We start from the raw sequence: 14,307 nt of genomic DNA on the forward strand, positions 1-14,307 counted from the left end.
GTCTTTGTCTTTCAACACGCCTGGCACGTTTACATTATCAAAGAGATGATTGTATGGAGATGGGGAACACCCCTCCGTTGCATTGTGAACTTGAACAGTCTTTTCACCAAAGCAGCTACATGCGACATTGCAAGGTTTTTGTCAGTCTTTGCCTGAAAACATTAGGCCTTCCTCTCGAACTCTATTTCACTCCTTCTGTGGAAGACTTCAATTATGAGGATGCATCCCGTCATAAAAGGTTCTCTGTAGATGGTGCAACTCTGGCTTCTCTTCCCCGTGCTTTTTGAAAATAATCCGCCCGAGGCCCTGATGAGGTTTGAACTCATGACCCCTGGTTTACGAGACCAGTGCTCTGCCACTGAGCTACAAGGCCACCTGCTGCTTGCTCACAGCCAACAACAGAAAGTGCAAAGAAACCATGGTTTTTACCTAGGTAGATCTCCAGGTATATGAATTTCTGGTTGTGTAAAAATGGCTGTATATCTCTGCATGTGTTCAGTACGTCATCATACATCTGATTTGCGAAAGCGTGTGTGCTTATGTTGGTGATACATTGTCGGTATGCGTTTGAGTATGTACTTTTACGGGTATGTATGTATTGAGTAGGATGCTGAACAGGTTCATGAGTTTAGATAGCAGGTCAGAATGATGGCAAAAGGAACATGTAAAAGGCAGACAACTAAAAGAAAAAAGAATTTGGGATGTAAGCTTGGGAGTTTACTAACTGCGCTGATTTTGGCTCCTATAATAGTAAAGAATGGAAACCTACGAGGAAAGTCTTTGACTAATTTCATTCTCCGCCTGCACCAATGAACTTATTTTTACATCTCTATTTCCATATCTGTACTCATTCCTGTCTTTCACAGGGAGGTTGAAAGACTTTGGTCTATGTTTAAATGCAGACTATAAAGAAAAAATACGAAGGTGGGATTCGAACCCACGCGTGCAGAGCACAATGGATTAGCAGTCCATCGCCTTAACCACTCGGCCACCTCGTCTGTTTGGGAACGGTGCTCGAATCCCATGCTTAAAGAAGAGATAAAACAATGGTGGTGCAAAGTCAGTGAAAAATAGATCATGTTTGTCATAATAGAAACAAGATCGTTGACTCGTTCTTCCTTACCCGGCCATTGATAGATAAACACATCAAGTTGAAGTTCAGAAAAATATAACTAGAGCTCCTGGAGGGTTCACAACACTAATCCAGAGGAAGGTGCTTGAGCTTCCGTATGGCACACCATTAGTAGTAAAACCAGCATAACGCAAGCTCCAGTTTCCCAGTGTTTGGCATCATTCAACGTTTCCAGCCAAGATCAAAGTTCAGATGCTGCTGCTTCCTGTGATGTCATTGAATTTAAATAGTGAGTGATGGCAATAACCCTTTTCCAATTAAATTTTGCCACATCAACGTCCCTGAAAATAGAGAAAGGCGTGCAACCCAGAACCGCTGTACTGTTCAATAGAGTAAGGGCTTCACCGTGATCATCTGCATCTGTCATCACAAAATTATCAAGGTCTTTTTCTTGAAGAAATTAGGTCCAGAAAGCCGACCTTCCCCACAGACTATTCAGACACCTTGCGCTTGTGGCTTTGTTATAGGCCCGAATCCATTGGTAAAAGGTTGCACAGGTACAATGTGCAATATCAGTTCCTATTCAACAATGTTCAAGAAAATTACCATTTGGAGGCCCTGATGAGGATCGAACTCACGACCCCTGGTTTACAAGACCAGTGCTCTGCCACTGAGCTACAGAGCCCCTCAGGTTACGACGCATAACAGCAACACAACGAGCACACAACATGATGTTTACTGGGTAGACACATTTGAAGGGTGTGTGAGAATGTATGTATATGATTGTGATTTGACCTGTTTTTTTCTGGCCGATTTTTTGAGGAGCAGCTAATTTGTGCGTATTCCGTGCAATTTTAGGGTGACTAATGAGGAGATGTGATGCGTGAAAGTTGAAAAAAACATGTACATGGCAGCAGAGAGACAATATGGATATTACCTTTGCTTTTTTAAATTTCTATCCGGATTCTGGCTCAAAGGGTAGTCAAGCACAGCAGATTGCATTCCTGCCAGTAACACGACAACCTTGTTTGTGTCCTTCTTAATCAACTAACATGCATATTTTCACTTTTGTCTGTATGTTCTTTGAAAGCCAATGGCAATGGTGCTTAGAGCAATGCAGATGTTTAAAAAAGATTTCAAAAGTTAAAATCGACAAAGGTGGGATTCGAAACCACGCGTGTACAGCAGATTAGCAGTCCATCGCCTTAACCACTCGGCCACCTCGTCTACAGGGATTATGTTAGGCATTCAAGTCTTTACAGGTAATAACACAAACATCTTCAAAATAGAACCACAATGCGTTCCTTGTTGAGGTACATCCAGCCGTTTGCAGGAAAACTGCCTCACTTGCTGTTGAGAAAAATTCATCAAAGTCCTGGGGTGTTTATAGGCATCGCCAAGATGACATTGGGAGGTGTTTCAATTGACACGTGTTGAATATGAGGAAGAGCATCATGCTGGCTCCAGTGGCACTGCCTGCAGCATGACAAAAATGTAGAAGGGACATTTGACTGCACCATTGGCTGAACATCAGTGGCAAAGTGTATATCAGGCTAAAAGGTAAGCTCCAGTGGCACAATATGGGCACTACAAGGCACCCATAATTTGGTGTCAGCTAAAAAGACAATGCCAGAGCTTGTGGGTGCTTTTGTACACTTGTGTGTGTGTTTGTGGGTGTAGTTTCATGTCGAAAACCAAAACACAGCAGCTCCAGTGGCGCAATCGGTTAGCGCGCGGTACTTATACAGCAGTACATGCAGTGAGCAATGCCGAGGTTGTGAGTTCAAGCCTCACCTGGAGCAACTTTGGAACTTTTTACTAATTCACCTCAAAACTGAATTATTGAACCAATAAATGTTCTGGACATTTTTTGGTTCACCTCAAGGTTTCCTTGATTGTCAGTTAATGTTGTATGACAGCTCCTCTGCCTTTTAGACATGGAATACTCATTGCAAGTTATTTATGGGGTGTTTGCGCTTTAAATACAGCTACGGAGGGTTTTTGAAAATAGAACAGAAAATAAAAAATGTCAACTGTTATTATACTCCATTTTCTGCTGAGCACCACTTACGGAAGACATTTGTAAAGGTAGAAAAAGGGTTACTGGAGTAGGATCCAGGAGACAATATCAACTTACAAAGAATAATGTTGTCTATTTACTGCATTATCGCCTTTGAAGCAAACCTCTGAGAATAAATACCCTTTCACTAATCAGGCAGTCACTTTGATAAAATCAAGCAGAACAAGGATGCTGATAGGAACTCGCCTCATTTGCATATGGGCTAGGGCTTCTGGGAGCCATGAGAATTAGGAGTTGAAGGTTTTGCAGATCGAGATTGCTAAAGGGCTGGGCATTTGCACAGACCTCTCCATGCCTGATTGGTGCCGAAGGTTAGTTGCAAGTGGTCCCCTGCTCACCCTACCTTACACAGGGCCATGCCCAGTTAGGCCCCTCAGGGCTAGGCCCGGCAGGGCTAAGCCCGGCGTTTGTCAGGCGAAGTGCCTGGACCCCTGCTCATCATACCTCAGAATCTGGTCTAGCTATTGCAGACATGGGGAATGGTGCTTATATCCCATTGACAGCGCCCACAAGCTGCATACTAATAGCCAATGATGTGTGAATGCGGTCAGGGTAGCAGACATATAGAACAATTGGGTGGGTTCGCTTCCGAACTGGATGCACAGGAGCAGGAGAGAATGGCTGTTGGCGATGTATGCAACTTGCTCTGCGTGAACACATCTACCGACCCCTTCCCCTACACACACGGGCACATACACACACACACACACACATAGCCATTGGAGCTATGCAGAGCTAATCAGAAAGATTGGTAATCATTAGAACATGAAAGATATGTGTTCATTTTTTATTAAACTTGTGGACTCCCGCAGAAACGGAGGGACTCACATCTCTAATTGAGGCTTGCTTACCTCTATACAAATGTGTTTGCTGGCTGTCTTTCTTCAACTGGTATGTGCGGTTGTGTCTGTCTTTGTCTTTCAACACGCCTGGCACGTTTACATTATCAAAGAGATGATTGTATGGAGATGGGGAACACCCCTCCGTTGCATTGTGAACTTGAACAGTCTTTTCACCAAAGCAGCTACATGCGACATTGCAAGGTTTTTGTCAGTCTTTGCCTGAAAACATTAGGCCTTCCTCTCGAACTCTATTTCACTCCTTCTGTGGAAGACTTCAATTATGAGGATGCATCCCGTCATAAAAGGTTCTCTGTAGATGGTGCAACTCTGGCTTCTCTTCCCCGTGCTTTTTGAAAATAATCCGCCCGAGGCCCTGATGAGGTTTGAACTCATGACCCCTGGTTTACGAGACCAGTGCTCTGCCACTGAGCTACAAGGCCACCTGCTGCTTGCTCACAGCCAACAACAGAAAGTGCAAAGAAACCATGGTTTTTACCTAGGTAGATCTCCAGGTATATGAATTTCTGGTTGTGTAAAAATGGCTGTATATCTCTGCATGTGTTCAGTACGTCATCATACATCTGATTTGCGAAAGCGTGTGTGCTTATGTTGGTGATACATTGTCGGTATGCGTTTGAGTATGTACTTTTACGGGTATGTATGTATTGAGTAGGATGCTGAACAGGTTCATGAGTTTAGATAGCAGGTCAGAATGATGGCAAAAGGAACATGTAAAAGGCAGACAACTAAAAGAAAAAAGAATTTGGGATGTAAGCTTGGGAGTTTACTAACTGCGCTGATTTTGGCTCCTATAATAGTAAAGAATGGAAACCTACGAGGAAAGTCTTTGACTAATTTCATTCTCCGCCTGCACCAATGAACTTATTTTTACATCTCTATTTCCATATCTGTACTCATTCCTGTCTTTCACAGGGAGGTTGAAAGACTTTGGTCTATGTTTAAATGCAGACTATAAAGAAAAAATACGACGAAGGTGGGATTCGAACCCACGCGTGCAGAGCACAATGGATTAGCAGTCCATCGCCTTAACCACTCGGCCACCTCGTCTGTTTGGGAACGGTGCTCGAATCCCATGCTTAAAGAAGAGATAAAACAATGGTGGTGCAAAGTCAGTGAAAAATAGATCATGTTTGTCATAATAGAAACAAGATCGTTGACTCGTTCTTCCTTACCCGGCCATTGATAGATAAACACATCAAGTTGAAGTTCAGAAAAATATAACTAGAGCTCCTGGAGGGTTCACAACACTAATCCAGAGGAAGGTGCTTGAGCTTCCGTATGGCACACCATTAGTAGTAAAACCAGCATAACGCAAGCTCCAGTTTCCCAGTGTTTGGCATCATTCAACGTTTCCAGCCAAGATCAAAGTTCAGATGCTGCTGCTTCCTGTGATGTCATTGAATTTAAATAGTGAGTGATGGCAATAACCCTTTTCCAATTAAATTTTGCCACATCAACGTCCCTGAAAATAGAGAAAGGCGTGCAACCCAGAACCGCTGTACTGTTCAATAGAGTAAGGGCTTCACCGTGATCATCTGCATCTGTCATCACAAAATTATCAAGGTCTTTTTCTTGAAGAAATTAGGTCCAGAAAGCCGACCTTCCCCACAGACTATTCAGACACCTTGCGCTTGTGGCTTTGTTATAGGCCCGAATCCATTGGTAAAAGGTTGCACAGGTACAATGTGCAATATCAGTTCCTATTCAACAATGTTCAAGAAAATTACCATTTGGAGGCCCTGATGAGGATCGAACTCACGACCCCTGGTTTACAAGACCAGTGCTCTGCCACTGAGCTACAGAGCCCCTCAGGTTACGACGCATAACAGCAACACAACGAGCACACAACATGATGTTTACTGGGTAGACACATTTGAAGGGTGTGTGAGAATGTATGTATATGATTGTGATTTGACCTGTTTTTTTCTGGCCGATTTTTTGAGGAGCAGCTAATTTGTGCGTATTCCGTGCAATTTTAGGGTGACTAATGAGGAGATGTGATGCGTGAAAGATGAAAAAAACATGTACATGGCAGCAGAGAGACAATATGGATATTACCTTTGCTTTTTTAAATTTCTATCCGGATTCTGGCTCAAAGGGTAGTCAAGCACAGCAGATTGCATTCCTGCCAGTAACACGACAACCTTGTTTGTGTCCTTCTTAATCAACTAACATGCATATTTTCACTTTTGTCTGTATGTTCTTTGAAAGCCAATGGCAATGGTGCTTAGAGCAATGCAGATGTTTAAAAAAGATTTCAAAAGTTAAAATCGACAAAGGTGGGATTCGAAACCACGCGTGTACAGCAGATTAGCAGTCCATCGCCTTAACCACTCGGCCACCTCGTCTACAGGGATTATGTTAGGCATTCAAGTCTTTACAGGTAATAACACAAACATCTTCAAAATAGAACCACAATGCGTTCCTTGTTGAGGTACATCCAGCCGTTTGCAGGAAAACTGCCTCACTTGCTGTTGAGAAAAATTCATCAAAGTCCTGGGGTGTTTATAGGCATCGCCAAGATGACATTGGGAGGTGTTTCAATTGACACGTGTTGAATATGAGGAAGAGCATCATGCTGGCTCCAGTGGCACTGCCTGCAGCATGACAAAAATGTAGAAGGGACATTTGACTGCACCATTGGCTGAACATCAGTGGCAAAGTGTATATCAGGCTAAAAGGTAAGCTCCAGTGGCACAATATGGGCACTACAAGGCACCCATAATTTGGTGTCAGCTAAAAAGACAATGCCAGAGCTTGTGGGTGCTTTTGTACACTTGTGTGTGTGTTTGTGGGTGTAGTTTCATGTCGAAAACCAAAACACAGCAGCTCCAGTGGCGCAATCGGTTAGCGCGCGGTACTTATACAGCAGTACATGCAGTGAGCAATGCCGAGGTTGTGAGTTCAAGCCTCACCTGGAGCAACTTTGGAACTTTTTACTAATTCACCTCAAAACTGAATTATTGAACCAATAAATGTTCTGGACATTTTTTGGTTCACCTCAAGGTTTCCTTGATTGTCAGTTAATGTTGTATGACAGCTCCTCTGCCTTTTAGACATGGAATACTCATTGCAAGTTATTTATGGGGTGTTTGCGCTTTAAATACAGCTACGGAGGGTTTTTGAAAATAGAACAGAAAATAAAAAATGTCAACTGTTATTATACTCCATTTTCTGCTGAGCACCACTTACGGAAGACATTTGTAAAGGTAGAAAAAGGGTTACTGGAGTAGGATCCAGGAGACAATATCAACTTACAAAGAATAATGTTGTCTATTTACTGCATTATCGCCTTTGAAGCAAACCTCTGAGAATAAATACCCTTTCACTAATCAGGCAGTCACTTTGATAAAATCAAGCAGAACAAGGATGCTGATAGGAACTCGCCTCATTTGCATATGGGCTAGGGCTTCTGGGAGCCATGAGAATTAGGAGTTGAAGGTTTTGCAGATCGAGATTGCTAAAGGGCTGGGCATTTGCACAGACCTCTCCATGCCTGATTGGTGCCGAAGGTTAGTTGCAAGTGGTCCCCTGCTCACCCTACCTTACACAGGGCCATGCCCAGTTAGGCCCCTCAGGGCTAGGCCCGGCAGGGCTAAGCCCGGCGTTTGTCAGGCGAAGTGCCTGGACCCCTGCTCATCATACCTCAGAATCTGGTCTAGCTATTGCAGACATGGGGAATGGTGCTTATATCCCATTGACAGCGCCCACAAGCTGCATACTAATAGCCAATGATGTGTGAATGCGGTCAGGGTAGCAGACATATAGAACAATTGGGTGGGTTCGCTTCCGAACTGGATGCACAGGAGCAGGAGAGAATGGCTGTTGGCGATGTATGCAACTTGCTCTGCGTGAACACATCTACCGACCCCTTCCCCTACACACACGGGCACATACACACACACACACACACATAGCCATTGGAGCTATGCAGAGCTAATCAGAAAGATTGGTAATCATTAGAACATGAAAGATATGTGTTCATTTTTTATTAAACTTGTGGACTCCCGCAGAAACGGAGGGACTCACATCTCTAATTGAGGCTTGCTTACCTCTATACAAATGTGTTTGCTGGCTGTCTTTCTTCAACTGGTATGTGCGGTTGTGTCTGTCTTTGTCTTTCAACACGCCTGGCACGTTTACATTATCAAAGAGATGATTGTATGGAGATGGGGAACACCCCTCCGTTGCATTGTGAACTTGAACAGTCTTTTCACCAAAGCAGCTACATGCGACATTGCAAGGTTTTTGTCAGTCTTTGCCTGAAAACATTAGGCCTTCCTCTCGAACTCTATTTCACTCCTTCTGTGGAAGACTTCAATTATGAGGATGCATCCCGTCATAAAAGGTTCTCTGTAGATGGTGCAACTCTGGCTTCTCTTCCCCGTGCTTTTTGAAAATAATCCGCCCGAGGCCCTGATGAGGTTTGAACTCATGACCCCTGGTTTACGAGACCAGTGCTCTGCCACTGAGCTACAAGGCCACCTGCTGCTTGCTCACAGCCAACAACAGAAAGTGCAAAGAAACCATGGTTTTTACCTAGGTAGATCTCCAGGTATATGAATTTCTGGTTGTGTAAAAATGGCTGTATATCTCTGCATGTGTTCAGTACGTCATCATACATCTGATTTGCGAAAGCGTGTGTGCTTATGTTGGTGATACATTGTCGGTATGCGTTTGAGTATGTACTTTTACGGGTATGTATGTATTGAGTAGGATGCTGAACAGGTTCATGAGTTTAGATAGCAGGTCAGAATGATGGCAAAAGGAACATGTAAAAGGCAGACAACTAAAAGAAAAAAGAATTTGGGATGTAAGCTTGGGAGTTTACTAACTGCGCTGATTTTGGCTCCTATAATAGTAAAGAATGGAAACCTACGAGGAAAGTCTTTGACTAATTTCATTCTCCGCCTGCACCAATGAACTTATTTTTACATCTCTATTTCCATATCTGTACTCATTCCTGTCTTTCACAGGGAGGTTGAAAGACTTTGGTCTATGTTTAAATGCAGACTATAAAGAAAAAATACGACGAAGGTATGGATTAGCAGTCCATCGCCTTAACCACTCGGCCACCTCGTCTGTTTGGGAACGGTGCTCGAATCCCATGCTTAAAGAAGAGATAAAACAATGGTGGTGCAAAGTCAGTGAAAAATAGATCATGTTTGTCATAATAGAAACAAGATCGTTGACTCGTTCTTCCTTACCCGGCCATTGATAGATAAACACATCAAGTTGAAGTTCAGAAAAATATAACTAGAGCTCCTGGAGGGTTCACAACACTAATCCAGAGGAAGGTGCTTGAGCTTCCGTATGGCACACCATTAGTAGTAAAACCAGCATAACGCAAGCTCCAGTTTCCCAGTGTTTGGCATCATTCAACGTTTCCAGCCAAGATCAAAGTTCAGATGCTGCTGCTTCCTGTGATGTCATTGAATTTAAATAGTGAGTGATGGCAATAACCCTTTTCCAATTAAATTTTGCCACATCAACGTCCCTGAAAATAGAGAAAGGCGTGCAACCCAGAACCGCTGTACTGTTCAATAGAGTAAGGGCTTCACCGTGATCATCTGCATCTGTCATCACAAAATTATCAAGGTCTTTTTCTTGAAGAAATTAGGTCCAGAAAGCCGACCTTCCCCACAGACTATTCAGACACCTTGCGCTTGTGGCTTTGTTATAGGCCCGAATCCATTGGTAAAAGGTTGCACAGGTACAATGTGCAATATCAGTTCCTATTCAACAATGTTCAAGAAAATTACCATTTGGAGGCCCTGATGAGGATCGAACTCACGACCCCTGGTTTACAAGACCAGTGCTCTGCCACTGAGCTACAGAGCCCCTCAGGTTACGACGCATAACAGCAACACAACGAGCACACAACATGATGTTTACTGGGTAGACACATTTGAAGGGTGTGTGAGAATGTATGTATATGATTGTGATTTGACCTGTTTTTTTCTGGCCGATTTTTTGAGGAGCAGCTAATTTGTGCGTATTCCGTGCAATTTTAGGGTGACTAATGAGGAGATGTGATGCGTGAAAGTTGAAAAAAACATGTACATGGCAGCAGAGAGACAATATGGATATTACCTTTGCTTTTTTAAATTTCTATCCGGATTCTGGCTCAAAGGGTAGTCAAGCACAGCAGATTGCATTCCTGCCAGTAACACGACAACCTTGTTTGTGTCCTTCTTAATCAACTAACATGCATATTTTCACTTTTGTCTGTATGTTCTTTGAAAGCCAATGGCAATGGTGCTTAGAGCAATGCAGATGTTTAAAAAAGATTTCAAAAGTTAAAATCGACAAAGGTGGGATTCGAAACCACGCGTGTACAGCAGATTAGCAGTCCATCGCCTTAACCACTCGGCCACCTCGTCTACAGGGATTATGTTAGGCATTCAAGTCTTTACAGGTAATAACACAAACATCTTCAAAATAGAACCACAATGCGTTCCTTGTTGAGGTACATCCAGCCGTTTGCAGGAAAACTGCCTCACTTGCTGTTGAGAAAAATTCATCAAAGTCCTGGGGTGTTTATAGGCATCGCCAAGATGACATTGGGAGGTGTTTCAATTGACACGTGTTGAATATGAGGAAGAGCATCATGCTGGCTCCAGTGGCACTGCCTGCAGCATGACAAAAATGTAGAAGGGACATTTGACTGCACCATTGGCTGAACATCAGTGGCAAAGTGTATATCAGGCTAAAAGGTAAGCTCCAGTGGCACAATATGGGCACTACAAGGCACCCATAATTTGGTGTCAGCTAAAAAGACAATGCCAGAGCTTGTGGGTGCTTTTGTACACTTGTGTGTGTGTTTGTGGGTGTAGTTTCATGTCGAAAACCAAAACACAGCAGCTCCAGTGGCGCAATCGGTTAGCGCGCGGTACTTATACAGCAGTACATGCAGTGAGCAATGCCGAGGTTGTGAGTTCAAGCCTCACCTGGAGCAACTTTGGAACTTTTTACTAATTCACCTCAAAACTGAATTATTGAACCAATAAATGTTCTGGACATTTTTTGGTTCACCTCAAGGTTTCCTTGATTGTCAGTTAATGTTGTATGACAGCTCCTCTGCCTTTTAGACATGGAATACTCATTGCAAGTTATTTATGGGGTGTTTGCGCTTTAAATACAGCTACGGAGGGTTTTTGAAAATAGAACAGAAAATAAAAAATGTCAACTGTTATTATACTCCATTTTCTGCTGAGCACCACTTACGGAAGACATTTGTAAAGGTAGAAAAAGGGTTACTGGAGTAGGATCCAGGAGACAATATCAACTTACAAAGAATAATGTTGTCTATTTACTGCATTATCGCCTTTGAAGCAAACCTCTGAGAATAAATACCCTTTCACTAATCAGGCAGTCACTTTGATAAAATCAAGCAGAACAAGGATGCTGATAGGAACTCGCCTCATTTGCATATGGGCTAGGGCTTCTGGGAGCCATGAGAATTAGGAGTTGAAGGTTTTGCAGATCGAGATTGCTAAAGGGCTGGGCATTTGCACAGACCTCTCCATGCCTGATTGGTGCCGAAGGTTAGTTGCAAGTGGTCCCCTGCTCACCCTACCTTACACAGGGCCATGCCCAGTTAGGCCCCTCAGGGCTAGGCCCGGCAGGGCTAAGCCCGGCGTTTGTCAGGCGTTCGTCAGGCGAAGTGCCTGGACCCCTGCTCATCATACCTCAGAATCTGGTCTAGCTATTGCAGACATGGGGAATGGTGCTTATATCCCATTGACAGCGCCCACAAGCTGCATACTAATAGCCAATGATGTGTGAATGCGGTCAGGGTAGCAGACATATAGAACAATTGGGTGGGTTCGCTTCCGAACTGGATGCACAGGAGCAGGAGAGAATGGCTGTTGGCGATGTATGCAACTTGCTCTGCGTGAACACATCTACCGACCCCTTCCCCTACACACACGGGCACATACACACACACACACACACATAGCCATTGGAGCTATGCAGAGCTAATCAGAAAGATTGGTAATCATTAGAACATGAAAGATATGTGTTCATTTTTTATTAAACTTGTGGACTCCCGCAGAAACGGAGGGACTCACATCTCTAATTGAGGCTTGCTTACCTCTATACAAATGTGTTTGCTGGCTGTCTTTCTTCAACTGGTATGTGCGGTTGTGTCTGTCTTTGTCTTTCAACACGCCTGGCACGTTTACATTATCAAAGAGATGATTGTATGGAGATGGGGAACACCCCTCCGTTGCATTGTGAACTTGAACAGTCTTTTCACCAAAGCAGCTACATGCGACATTGCAAGGTTTTTGTCAGTCTTTGCCTGAAAACATTAGGCCTTCCTCTCGAACTCTATTTCACTCCTTCTGTGGAAGACTTCAATTATGAGGATGCATCCCGTCATAAAAGGTTCTCTGTAGATGGTGCAACTCTGGCTTCTCTTCCCCGTGCTTTTTGAAAATAATCCGCCCGAGGCCCTGATGAGGTTTGAACTCATGACCCCTGGTTTACGAGACCAGTGCTCTGCCACTGAGCTACAAGGCCACCTGCTGCTTGCTCACAGCCAACAACAGAAAGTGCAAAGAAACCATGGTTTTTACCTAGGTAGATCTCCAGGTATATGAATTTCTGGTTGTGTAAAAATGGCTGTATATCTCTGCATGTGTTCAGTACGTCATCATACATCTGATTTGCGAAAGCGTGTGTGCTTATGTTGGTGATACATTGTCGGTATGCGTTTGAGTATGTACTTTTACGGGTATGTATGTATTGAGTAGGATGCTGAACAGGTTCATGAGTTTAGATAGCAGGTCAGAATGATGGCAAAAGGAACATGTAAAAGGCAGACAACTAAAAGAAAAAAGAATTTGGGATGTAAGCTTGGGAGTTTACTAACTGCGCTGATTTTGGCTCCTATAATAGTAAAGAATGGAAACCTACGAGGAAAGTCTTTGACTAATTTCATTCTCCGCCTGCACCAATGAACTTATTTTTACATCTCTATTTCCATATCTGTACTCATTCCTGTCTTTCACAGGGAGGTTGAAAGACTTTGGTCTATGTTTAAATGCAGACTATAAAGAAAAAATACGACGAAGGTGGGATTCGAACCCACGCGTGCAGAGCACAATGGATTAGCAGTCCATCGCCTTAACCACTCGGCCACCTCGTCTGTTTGGGAACGGTGCTCGAATCCCATGCTTAAAGAAGAGATAAAACAATGGTGGTGCAAAGTCAGTGAAAAATAGATCATGTTTGTCATAATAGAAACAAGATCGTTGACTCGTTCTTCCTTACCCGGCCATTGATAGATAAACACATCAAGTTGAAGTTCAGAAAAATATAACAAGAGCTCCTGGAGGGTTCACAACACTAATCCAGAGGAAGGTGCTTGAGCTTCCGTATGGCACACCATTAGTAGTAAAACCAGCATAACGCAAGCTCCAGTTTCCCAGTGTTTGGCATCATTCAACGTTTCCAGCCAAGATCAAAGTTCAGATGCTGCTGCTTCCTGTGATGTCATTGAATTTAAATAGTGAGTGATGGCAATAACCCTTTTCCAATTAAATTTTGCCACATCAACGTCCCTGAAAATAGAGAAAGGCGTGCAACCCAGAACCGCTGTACTGTTCAATAGAGTAAGGGCTTCACCGTGATCATCTGCATCTGTCATCACAAAATTATCAAGGTCTTTTTCTTGAAGAAATTAGGTCCAGAAAGCCGACCTTCCCCACAGACTATTCAGACACCTTGCGCTTGTGGCTTTGTTATAGGCCCGAATCCATTGGTAAAAGGTTGCACAGGTACAATGTGCAATATCAGTTCCTATTCAACAATGTTCAAGAAAATTACCATTTGGAGGCCCTGATGAGGATCGAACTCACGACCCCTGGTTTACAAGACCAGTGCTCTGCCACTGAGCTACAGAGCCCCTCAGGTTACGACGCATAACAGCAACACAACGAGCACACAACATGATGTTTACTGGGTAGACATATTTGAAGGGTGTGTGAGAATGTATGTATATGATTGTGATTTGACCTGTTTTTTTCTGGCCGATTTTTTGAGGAGCAGCTAATTTGTGCGTATTCCGTGCAATTTTAGGGTGACTAATGAGGAGATGTGATGCGTGAAAGTTGAAAAAAACATGTACATGGCAGCAGAGAGACAATATGGATATTACCTTTGCTTTTTTAAATTTCTATCCGGATTCTGGCTCAAAGGGTAGTCAAGCACAGCAGATTGCATTCCTGCCAGTAACACGACAACCTTGTTTGTGTCCTTCTTAATCAACTAACATGCATATT

The 14,307-nt window shown here is 43.3% G+C and overlaps 14 non-coding genes across 14 annotated transcripts; 3 read left to right on the top strand and 11 right to left on the bottom strand.

The window, feature by feature from the left end:
- Positions 1-301: 301 nt before the first annotated feature.
- Positions 302-373, bottom strand: TRNAT-CGU (transfer RNA threonine (anticodon CGU)). The gene has a single exon. It is a non-coding gene; the product is annotated as a tRNA-Thr (tRNA).
- Positions 374-916: 543 nt separating this feature from the next.
- On the bottom strand, positions 917-998 carry TRNAS-GCU (transfer RNA serine (anticodon GCU)). Its single transcript has one exon. It is a non-coding gene; the product is annotated as a tRNA-Ser (tRNA).
- A 687-nt stretch (positions 999-1,685) lies between these two features.
- On the bottom strand, positions 1,686-1,757 carry TRNAT-UGU (transfer RNA threonine (anticodon UGU)). The gene has a single exon. It is a non-coding gene; the product is annotated as a tRNA-Thr (tRNA).
- A 1,022-nt stretch (positions 1,758-2,779) lies between these two features.
- Positions 2,780-2,874, top strand: TRNAI-UAU (transfer RNA isoleucine (anticodon UAU)). The gene is made up of 2 exons: positions 2,780-2,817; positions 2,839-2,874. It is a non-coding gene; the product is annotated as a tRNA-Ile (tRNA).
- Positions 2,875-4,362: 1,488 nt separating this feature from the next.
- On the bottom strand, positions 4,363-4,434 carry TRNAT-CGU (transfer RNA threonine (anticodon CGU)). Its single transcript has one exon. It is a non-coding gene; the product is annotated as a tRNA-Thr (tRNA).
- Positions 4,435-4,980: 546 nt separating this feature from the next.
- On the bottom strand, positions 4,981-5,062 carry TRNAS-GCU (transfer RNA serine (anticodon GCU)). Its single transcript has one exon. It is a non-coding gene; the product is annotated as a tRNA-Ser (tRNA).
- Positions 5,063-5,749: 687 nt separating this feature from the next.
- Positions 5,750-5,821, bottom strand: TRNAT-UGU (transfer RNA threonine (anticodon UGU)). Its single transcript has one exon. It is a non-coding gene; the product is annotated as a tRNA-Thr (tRNA).
- A 1,022-nt stretch (positions 5,822-6,843) lies between these two features.
- TRNAI-UAU (transfer RNA isoleucine (anticodon UAU)) lies at positions 6,844-6,938 on the top strand. The gene is made up of 2 exons: positions 6,844-6,881; positions 6,903-6,938. It is a non-coding gene; the product is annotated as a tRNA-Ile (tRNA).
- A 1,488-nt stretch (positions 6,939-8,426) lies between these two features.
- On the bottom strand, positions 8,427-8,498 carry TRNAT-CGU (transfer RNA threonine (anticodon CGU)). Its single transcript has one exon. It is a non-coding gene; the product is annotated as a tRNA-Thr (tRNA).
- A 1,286-nt stretch (positions 8,499-9,784) lies between these two features.
- Positions 9,785-9,856, bottom strand: TRNAT-UGU (transfer RNA threonine (anticodon UGU)). Its single transcript has one exon. It is a non-coding gene; the product is annotated as a tRNA-Thr (tRNA).
- Positions 9,857-10,878: 1,022 nt separating this feature from the next.
- Positions 10,879-10,973, top strand: TRNAI-UAU (transfer RNA isoleucine (anticodon UAU)). Its single transcript has 2 exons — positions 10,879-10,916; positions 10,938-10,973. It is a non-coding gene; the product is annotated as a tRNA-Ile (tRNA).
- Positions 10,974-12,472: 1,499 nt separating this feature from the next.
- On the bottom strand, positions 12,473-12,544 carry TRNAT-CGU (transfer RNA threonine (anticodon CGU)). Its single transcript has one exon. It is a non-coding gene; the product is annotated as a tRNA-Thr (tRNA).
- A 546-nt stretch (positions 12,545-13,090) lies between these two features.
- Positions 13,091-13,172, bottom strand: TRNAS-GCU (transfer RNA serine (anticodon GCU)). The gene has a single exon. It is a non-coding gene; the product is annotated as a tRNA-Ser (tRNA).
- A 687-nt stretch (positions 13,173-13,859) lies between these two features.
- On the bottom strand, positions 13,860-13,931 carry TRNAT-UGU (transfer RNA threonine (anticodon UGU)). The gene has a single exon. It is a non-coding gene; the product is annotated as a tRNA-Thr (tRNA).
- Positions 13,932-14,307: the final 376 nt, after the last annotated feature.

The sequence above is a fragment of the Ambystoma mexicanum genome, unplaced genomic scaffold, assembly GCF_040938575.1.
Source record: "Ambystoma mexicanum isolate Mex_15411 unplaced genomic scaffold, UKY_AmexF1_1 Mex_scaf46, whole genome shotgun sequence".
Lineage (NCBI taxonomy): Eukaryota > Metazoa > Chordata > Amphibia > Caudata > Ambystomatidae > Ambystoma > Ambystoma mexicanum.